This window comes from Erithacus rubecula, assembly GCF_903797595.1.
Source record: "Erithacus rubecula genome assembly, chromosome: 2".
Classification (NCBI taxonomy): domain Eukaryota; kingdom Metazoa; phylum Chordata; class Aves; order Passeriformes; family Muscicapidae; genus Erithacus; species Erithacus rubecula.
The window spans coordinates 50,546,263-50,555,120 of NC_136685.1; positions in this window are offsets into that span (position 1 = coordinate 50,546,263).

Consider the following 8,858-nt stretch of genomic DNA (forward strand, 5'->3'; position numbering starts at 1 on the left):
TGATTTATTTTCTGTGTTTCCATTATAAATCACTTTGTTTTGACACTTTTAATGTCAGCCATATAATAGTTGTTCTGGACTCAACTTGGAGCAAGTTCAAAGCTCAGAAAATTTTTCAAAAGCAGAATTTGAATTGATCATTTTCAAATATTACATCAAAAACATACTGCTTCTGAGAACCTGTCTGCATTTCAGCATTACAATTTGGCATTCAGCTTTTATTGCTTAACAAATTACAATTAATTTCCATTCTTCATAGGCAAGGGATTTTTCTAGATGTATTTATTATACATTTATAACTCCGTTTTCATGAAAGTTACCTTACACATGATCTAAGTGGTTATACAAGAGGTGAGGTAGTGGCACATTTGGCTCTGCCTATTCAATGAAAATGATTTAGTTTATTTCTCCCTTGCCTTGTCCAATTCTTGTCCCTTCAGCAGTGATGGTGTGGCTTTAGTTTAGCAGTCCATACATACTAGCTCTGTCATTTCTGAAGGATACCATTTTGAACAAAATCTGTCAGTGTATTTGGGGTACTGCATCAACACTGGCTAATCAGAAATCCTTCAGAATTGAAATCAGATGTTCAGTCTCTGCTGATCCCCAACTTTAAAGCTGTCCTTTGGAAATGTTCCTCATCTTTAAATTTCTCCTTGCTTAGCGTGCACGCTCCAGCCTATTGTGCGTGCAGCCTCCAGAGCACAGGCGTTTATGGATCTAGAGCTGTGACAGTCCTGGCGCTCTCCCTAGCACAGGGCTGCTGGGCAGCTGAGTTATCCTTTCAGCAGGATTTGGCCATCGGTGGCCGCGGCTTCTGGCACTTCCTGTCCCTCTGGTTCCATTCAGTCTCTTTCCATGAGGTTCCAGCTTCCTGTCCCTGGCGGCAGCGTCGGTTCATGAGCCCGCGCTGAACTCATGCCGTTGTCATTCTCTCCTTTGGGGTGGTTTGTGCCATTTTCCAGTTTTTAAAAATAAATGTTATTTTTGGAGTGCTTTGTTGTGCTGCGGCAGATTGGATGGAGGGAGGAGCTGAAAGCGGCTGCGAGGTCGGATGGGCAGAATGCGTCTCTTGCTATAGAGAGCAGTTTGTTGAGGCAACAAGGGGAAAGAGCCCCCTCTTTTTACAGGATCCCTTTACCTGGTGGTGGTGTTCTGGCTGCAAGCCTCCGACATACCCATGGGAGGACAAAGGTGAAAAGTAGTGAAAATAGATTTTCTGTGCATTTACTGTGTACCCTACCTGCCATCTCTCTCTAATACATATTTATAATATTTTATAATTAGTGGCCAATTTGACTGAGTTTAAGAGAAAGTCAAGGTTTGATGATGTTTTACAGATAACAGAGCTACACTTTTGTTCAAGTAGGCAGAGGGAGTGAAGAAGAAGACAATCTCTTCCAAGGAAAAATCTGTAATATAAATTCAACACTCGTTAAATATCAGAGAACCCACATGGAAACAAGACCTGGACAAAACCTCCAACCAATTTTTTTTGTTTCTGCTACTACAACCACTGCTGGCTCTGCTGCTTCTTGATCTTCCCATTAGAACAAAGAGACTCAAGTAAAAGCATGCAAAAAAGCTTTCTTAGTAGGAGCACAAGGCTCTTGGCTGAACTTCCCACTTCTACTCAAGCTATGAGGCAAACTCACAGAAACTCAGACTCAGTAGTTTCTTCTTACCACTGAGAGGAGTCAAGCAGATGTGTCAGCTTGGTGAACTTCCCTTCCATCTCCCTTCCAGTAGAGAGGCAATGTCCCCTCACTGGACATGGGCTTTCCAACAGCAGCTCTTGATGGTTGGTTTTGGTGGACCCTTTATTCCTCTCTGCCTGTTCTAGAGGCCTTAAAGGCTGTGGCAGAAGTCTTTAACAGTTCAGTCTCTCTATTAGACAAGCACTCAGCTTTGTGACTTAACAAGGTGACACGTTCATATGCACTGCAGCTGCCAGAAGGCAGTCAAATTTTTGTGAGTTCTCAGTCAAGGCTCACCTGTCCAAAATTACTGAAAAATGGTGCTAGGAAGATAAACAACTGTGGGCCTTCAGGCTGCTTTGATATTGGTTAAATGTAGAAATGTTATAGGAAGGAAATGCCTTAATCATTCTGAATCTTTGCTTTCCTTCTATCTGTTTTTAAGATTTCTTCTTAATGCTTTTTTCCAATGTCTCCAGGAAAATTCCACAGCTTCAAGGCCATCAGCCAGAGAAGGGTATCACAGAGTGGTGGCCCTGTGACTTTGCGCTGTCTTCTGGCCACAGGTTTTTCAGAGGCAAAAATGTCCAGTTAAAGCAGGGAAGGGGGCAATACACAGTTGGTTGCAGGTTTCCTTGTTGGACAAGAAAAGTTCTGGAGTTAGTTGGCAGGAGGTTCAGCTGCTGGCTCAGCTCCCATCACCACCATATTTCTCTTTTCTGACTCTCCACCCCTTCATAGAAGCTGGGAAGAAAAATTTAATGTGTTCTTTCTTTGCTGTTTAGTTTGGTTTGCAGTTTAAACTGAGATCCAGATTTAAACAGGGCTGGCTTTTCAGTCTGGAAACTTATTCCTGAAAAAAAATAGAGTTGTGGGTACACAGGAGTATGAAGATACCAGTTCCCATCTCTGCCTTTCTTTTTTGTTTGATATTTACAAAAAATACCCCTATTTCTTTAACCTTATTATCTCCTGTAATTGATTTTGGTAACCATGTAATTTAAAAATGCAAAATATCTTTTACTTGCCCCTGTGCTACCCTTTTAATATATTTCTCTGATTTTTCTCTTACTAGCTCAGTGGGCTGTAAAAATCTGTGTTTATGTATGTATCCTCACAGCTGTTTTCATTATAGTTCTCTGTCCTGATGCTGTTATTTTGTACACTGTATTTTGCATTTTGCACTGCCTCTCAGCAGTTCCAGCTTTCCTGAGCCTGTGGGTGGGGAGGACGCCACTCCAACGAGATGAAAGCTCTCTGTTAGCTAAAACACCTCATCAGACCCAAGGTCCTGGAGAGTGGACATTCTGCCTGACTGCACTGAGGGCACTGGACCTTGAGACAGGTTTGCCAAGTAAGATCTTTTTTAACTCTTGTAGGTTGCATAAAGCGAGGTGGGCAGCTGAAAGGTAAAGTCTGTTGATGGGAGGGAAATCTCGGTGTCTTTGCTGCTGTTCTTGGGATATTGGCTGACTGTGCACTCAGGGAGGTGCCCAGGAGGTGCCCACAGCAAACCAAGGCACAGGGGGTCCCAATGTGTCAGGTTTGACAAGGAGTAGCCAAGTAAGATCAAGATATTTTGCTTCATTTAAAACTCCCCTAAAGTTATTATTTTTTTTTAATTCAGTTTTTAGGTGCTGGAAAAAGATGATTTTGTACAATGATACGTTAATGATCATCTGCGATTCTAATCCAAATCTGCCTTACATAAAAGAGGTGAAAATAAAAAAAACTAAACATGTTCAAAGCAGTACAGTGTCACTGTGGTAATTCTTTCCAAAAGGAAATGTTATTGGAAGTTTTTTCCAATGAAAATGCTACTTGATGTATAAATTGTGTTTTAAAATTTACTCTTCATGGATTTGTTCTAATAAATATTTAATTAATGAAGTGCAAAATAACAGATCATGTTATTATATGTAATAGGATAGGCAGTTAATTATATCAAATACATAACTCCTAAAAGTCTCATCTCCATAAGGAGATTCCATTGGCAAAATAGCCATAGTTAATCACAATATTTCTTTCTCTGGAGTCTGTCCCAGAAGATGGAATGTCTCTGACTGATGTTTAGGGATGGATGTTCAGTGCCATGACTGGACAGCCCAGAATGTCTTTGCTTAATATGAAAGGTTTCCACTAAACACTGAGAATTGAGCTGTGTATTTTGGAGGCAAAACTAATCCTTGTTCTATCTTTTCTTCTATTGATGTAGCACTAGGGGATACACAAGTGGGTAAATGCAGTACAGAATAAATTTAGTTATGAAAGTTCTTAACAACTAATAGCCAAAGTTCTTTAAATGCTGTGATTTTTGGCTAGACATGAAACATAGCTATGTGGAGAAAATCCTTTGAGTAGTTGGATCTATTACAGAATTGCAGAATATGCTGCATTGGAAGGGACCCATCAGGATCATCAAGTGCACCTCCTAGCCCTGCACAGAACATCCCCAAGAAATCACACCATGTGTCTGAGAGTGTTGTCCAGATGCTTTTCGAACTCTGTCAGGCTTGATGCTGTGGCCGTTTCCCTGGGGGAGCCTGTTCCCGTGCCCAGCCACCCTCTGGGGAAAGAATCTTTCCCTGGTATGCTGCCTAAGGCTTCAGGCCATTTCCTCCAGTCCTGTCACTGGTCACCAGAGAGAAGCGATCAGTGCTTGCCCCTCCTCTTCCCTTCACAATGATGTTGAAGACCACAATGGGGTATCCCCTCACTCATCTCCATTTGAAAAGACCCAAGTGATCTCTGCTCCTCATAGGTCTTTACTTCCAGACCCTTCACCTTCCTCATTGTCCTTCTTTGGAAACTCTTAATAGCTTAATGTCTGTTAAGTTGTGGCACCCCAAACTGCACACAGGGTTCAAAGTGAGGCTGCCCCAGTGCAGAGCAGAGCAGGACAATCCCCTCCCTTGCCTGGCTGTGATGCTGTGTCTGATGCACCCCAGGACAGGATTGGTCCTCCTGGCTGCCAGGGCACTGCTGACTCGTGTTCAACTCTCTTTTGACCAGGATCCCCAGATCCCTTTCCACAATACTGCTTTCTAGCATCTCATTCCCCAGCCCGGTTCCCCAGTCTAGCTCCTTACATTTACATACAGGCAGTATTCTCCACTGAGTTGGTCATGGTTATCTTTGTGTGAATGAATATCATGGGTGGAATGATGCCTCTATGGTCACAATTCATGCCTTTATAAATCAGGTTTGTTTTGAGGCAGTTGGCCTAAAGTTTGGGATCTGAGATTAGGAGAGCTGGGTAGGTGCAATGGGTATTTGTCAAAGTTGGCATTTGCAAAATGTCATGTTTTAGTCTGCACAGCTTGGAACAGGAGCTGTGCACCTCTGGTCCTGTCCTTGCAGAGGAGCTGGTCCCAGGCAGTGTGGGTGTGCTGGTGCTCACTGGGTGAACACACACACCCGGCACCACCTGTGCTTGTGCTGCCTCCCCATTGTGGCAATGTTCCCATTGACAAGCTGCAGCTGAACTCGTTAAACTACTGCTGTTTGCTACAGGGAATGACCTGCCAAAAATCTGCACAGCCCTGTGCCACTGGGGCCAGGGGAGCTGGCCCTCCCCACTCACCCCCAGATGCCCTGCCTCTTTACAAAGCAAAGAAATTAATTCTATAATAATCATAGAATGGCATTTTTAGCCTTATGTAAAAATGTCAAGGAAGACAAAGATAAGGATTATTTCTTAATTAAATATGGATTTTATTTTGGTTTTTGTTTTTACTCTAAAAGCAAACCAAAACAAGTTTGTGCCAAGAGCTGTTATAGCCCACCCCCTTCCTATTTTTTTTAATTGTATTTTTATATGCCTGGCAGAATTAATGATGAAAATCTTTCCAGCTGTGACTTTGCCAGAATCCCTTTCTGAAGCTCCTACTAATTTGGATTAAAACTGGATGGATGAAAGCCTCAAACAGCAAATCCTGGCAGTAGCTTTGCTGAGGCCCCACAGCATATACTTCTCCAACTGTTCTTATCTTTTGAGGAAAAAAAAATAGGAAAAAAAAAGCAAACATAATTTTGTAATTACACAGTTGTTAGTATTCTCCCTGCCTTTCACCTCCCTGGGCTGGGACAGAGTCCCACCACCCCAGCAGCCTGCTGCAGCTCCCCTTTGCAGGACAGACCCCTGGCTTTTGCAGGGAGAGGTTTTAATTGCAGAACAGTGGGGTTTTAAAACACTATCTTGTACCAGCTACACTAAACACTAGCAGCCAGCCTGGAATTTAGAGAGCTGCTGCCCTGGGATGTAACAGTTCAGAATGGAAACAAGTGGGTGTGCAAGCCTGTCATTGCAAGGATGTGAAGCCACCAAGCTTCCCGAGTCCCGGCTGCTGGGTGTTCACCTCACTTGCTTAATTCTAGCAGTGTTGGCGCCGTGTTGTCTTACTGTCCAGGCTTCCTGGAGCCAGCAGCTGCAAGCTTTCCTACTGCCACAGACAATTAAATTAATTTCTTTAAATTGGACAAATCGATCTCTGGCAAGTGGCCCGTGTTCCTGCTCCTCTTCCCTCTCGCCAGGAGAGTCTTCTGGAAACTTGTGAGCTTGCTAAGCCCTGTGATTTCCTCCCTTCCTGGCCATGCTGAGGCCAAGCAAAGGCAGTGGTCTGAACATGGACAGTGCTGTGGGATGATGACAACCTCTTCCCATGGTCTTGCCCTCTTCACCAGCACAGCTCCTCCAGGTGTGAGGCTGCAGCTCACAAAGGCACCTGAAAGCTACTTGTGAGAATGTTGTCTTAGGACCCAGCGCTTCCTGGAGGGGATGCCAGGAGCTCCTTGCTGCAAATGCTCCAAGCACCTTGCTGGCCTGCCTGGAGCACATCCTGCACGGAGAGGGAGCATGAATTTTACCAGTTATATTTATGGCACAGTCTGGTAATCATTAGGAACAACAGCAACTTTCCCCACTTGCAGTTTCTGGCAAATCTGAAGATTGTAAAGCATTATGGGAGATAGTATAGGCACAACAACATCTCCTGTCTCCAGGTTGTGCCTGCTGGCATGGAAAGACATGCAACCCCTCTGCTCTTCTATGGGAGACCTACCATTTGCACTAATATCCAGTGGGCCAAGAGCTTTGTTTTTATGGGTTGTGCTCCTTGTCCCCATTAGCTGCTGTTCTGCTCCATCACTGTTCAGCATGTATGAGCTTGAGAGGCTGTCTCCAGCTCCTTTGAGCTTTTCTTTCCTTCTCAGGATGCCTTGAGGTAGGCACGAGTGTGGTGTCAAGGCACCTAGCCTTTCATGCCAGTGCCATATCTCAAGCAGTTATTAGTGTCCTAGTCAGTGGAGAGGGGTAAGTCCAGAGCATTTGTCCATCTGCTCTTCTGGAGCTCTTGCATATGCACAACTCAGACTTGTTCATTTAGGGGCTGGTAATTAAGGAACTCATTTAGTTGGTAATGTCTGGTTTTTTTACTGAACTTTGTTTACAGTGAGGCTAGTTACTTCATTTCATACATGCATATAAGCCCGTGCTTCTGTTATGCTGGATGAGAATATTTATGAAATAGTTTTGCCCTCTTCATTTTCATCTACTTTGCCCACCCAAAAATGAATCAATTTGGTTTTAATATAGAAGAAAAAACAATACTTCAAAAAACACACAGGAGAGCAAACACCCAAAGAGCAAAATATCTCTTGCCCTCTTGGTGGTCACAGAATTTATTTCTTTTTGTCCTTTTGTCCATCTTATCAGGTTTGTGGCTCATGATCTCTATGAGCTGCAGCTTACTTCTCCTTTTATTGTGGGTTATCTAAATATTTGTGCAGCTAATTTTATTTCCCCTTCCACTAGATTGTTACTTTATATGTATGGTGCTTTGGGGAGCTGATGGGTAGGATACGAATCCTGCTTGGGAGTACTAGATTACACTTCATGAAAGGTTCTGCAAATGAGTTATTGCTCCACAGCAAGTCCTCAGCCTGCGGTTTCACAAGCATGGATGCTAATGTGGCAGTGCAGTGCTGCTGAAAGGAGTAGGGTTTGTGCCTTTTCCCTATTCCCTGGTCCTGGCTTTTCTCACCCTCTGCTCAGCAGAGTTACCCACTCTTACACTGATCGTGGCTCTTGCTGGAGCATTTCTTTCTGGTGCCAGTTCAGCATACTAAGCCAGAATAAAACTGGTTATTTTGCTGAAACAGATTACCTCAAGGGAGTGAATTTCCACCTTCAGAGGTGAGCTGTTGGATCAGATTCTTGTGGTCATGAAGCTGTGGTCTCTGTCACAACACTCCTAGACCTCAGGCTGACTGTGGAGGCTGTGAAGCTCCTTGTGGAATTGTGCAAGGACCTCCTGGCAGAAGGAAAGAAGATGATGGTCTTTTGTGTGACATGACTTCATGACCACCATGAGCTGCTCCAACAGCCCACTTCAGAAGAAGGAAATTCAGACCATGCCTTTGAGAAAAGGGAAGACACACAAAAGTGAGAAGGGTTGCCTTTGGGGTTGTTTATTCTCTTGAGACTTAATGCTTTATTTCATTTTTCCCTTAACTGAAGGGCTATGTTGTGGGTGCTGAAAGCTTTCTTTCCTTCTTGTGATCCAGGGACAAGGTGTGCCAAAGTTAACACAGAGGAACCATGAGGATCAGTAGTGGAGCTACAAATGGTCCATGGGATTTGCCACCTTGGAGGGGCATAAAGAGATTTGCAGGACTGCAATATTTGCACTCTCTCTTCCTATTTTGGGGGGTTTTAAGGTGTGGAGAAGTCCAACCACAGTATGTGCCACAGAGCAAAAATTGTCCTTTTTTGTGTGTGTGATTGTGGATACTTATTTATTCAGTGCTCTTTTTTAAAACCTCCTGGTTACTACTTCTCTTTTCCTTTCAAAAATTCTCTCTCCAAGTTGATTTAGCTTATAATAGTTTCCAACATTATGAAAGTGGCCCTTTTAGAACACAGTCAGTTTCTGCTTTGGTCTTCGGGTTGTTTGCATTTGCATCTCAGTGGCCACTGATTTTTACTGAGAGATCAGTCCTTTCCTCTCATTCTGTCAACTGAGGGGTGTCCTGGAATTCATTTCATTTGGATGCTGCAAGGTATCAACCCAAGCATTTCAAGAGCATGCCTGGGTAGTTGGCGTGGGGATGTGCTGGGCTGTTGATTTTTCTCTCTGTGGTTTGGTGAGACAGTCCTTTTCT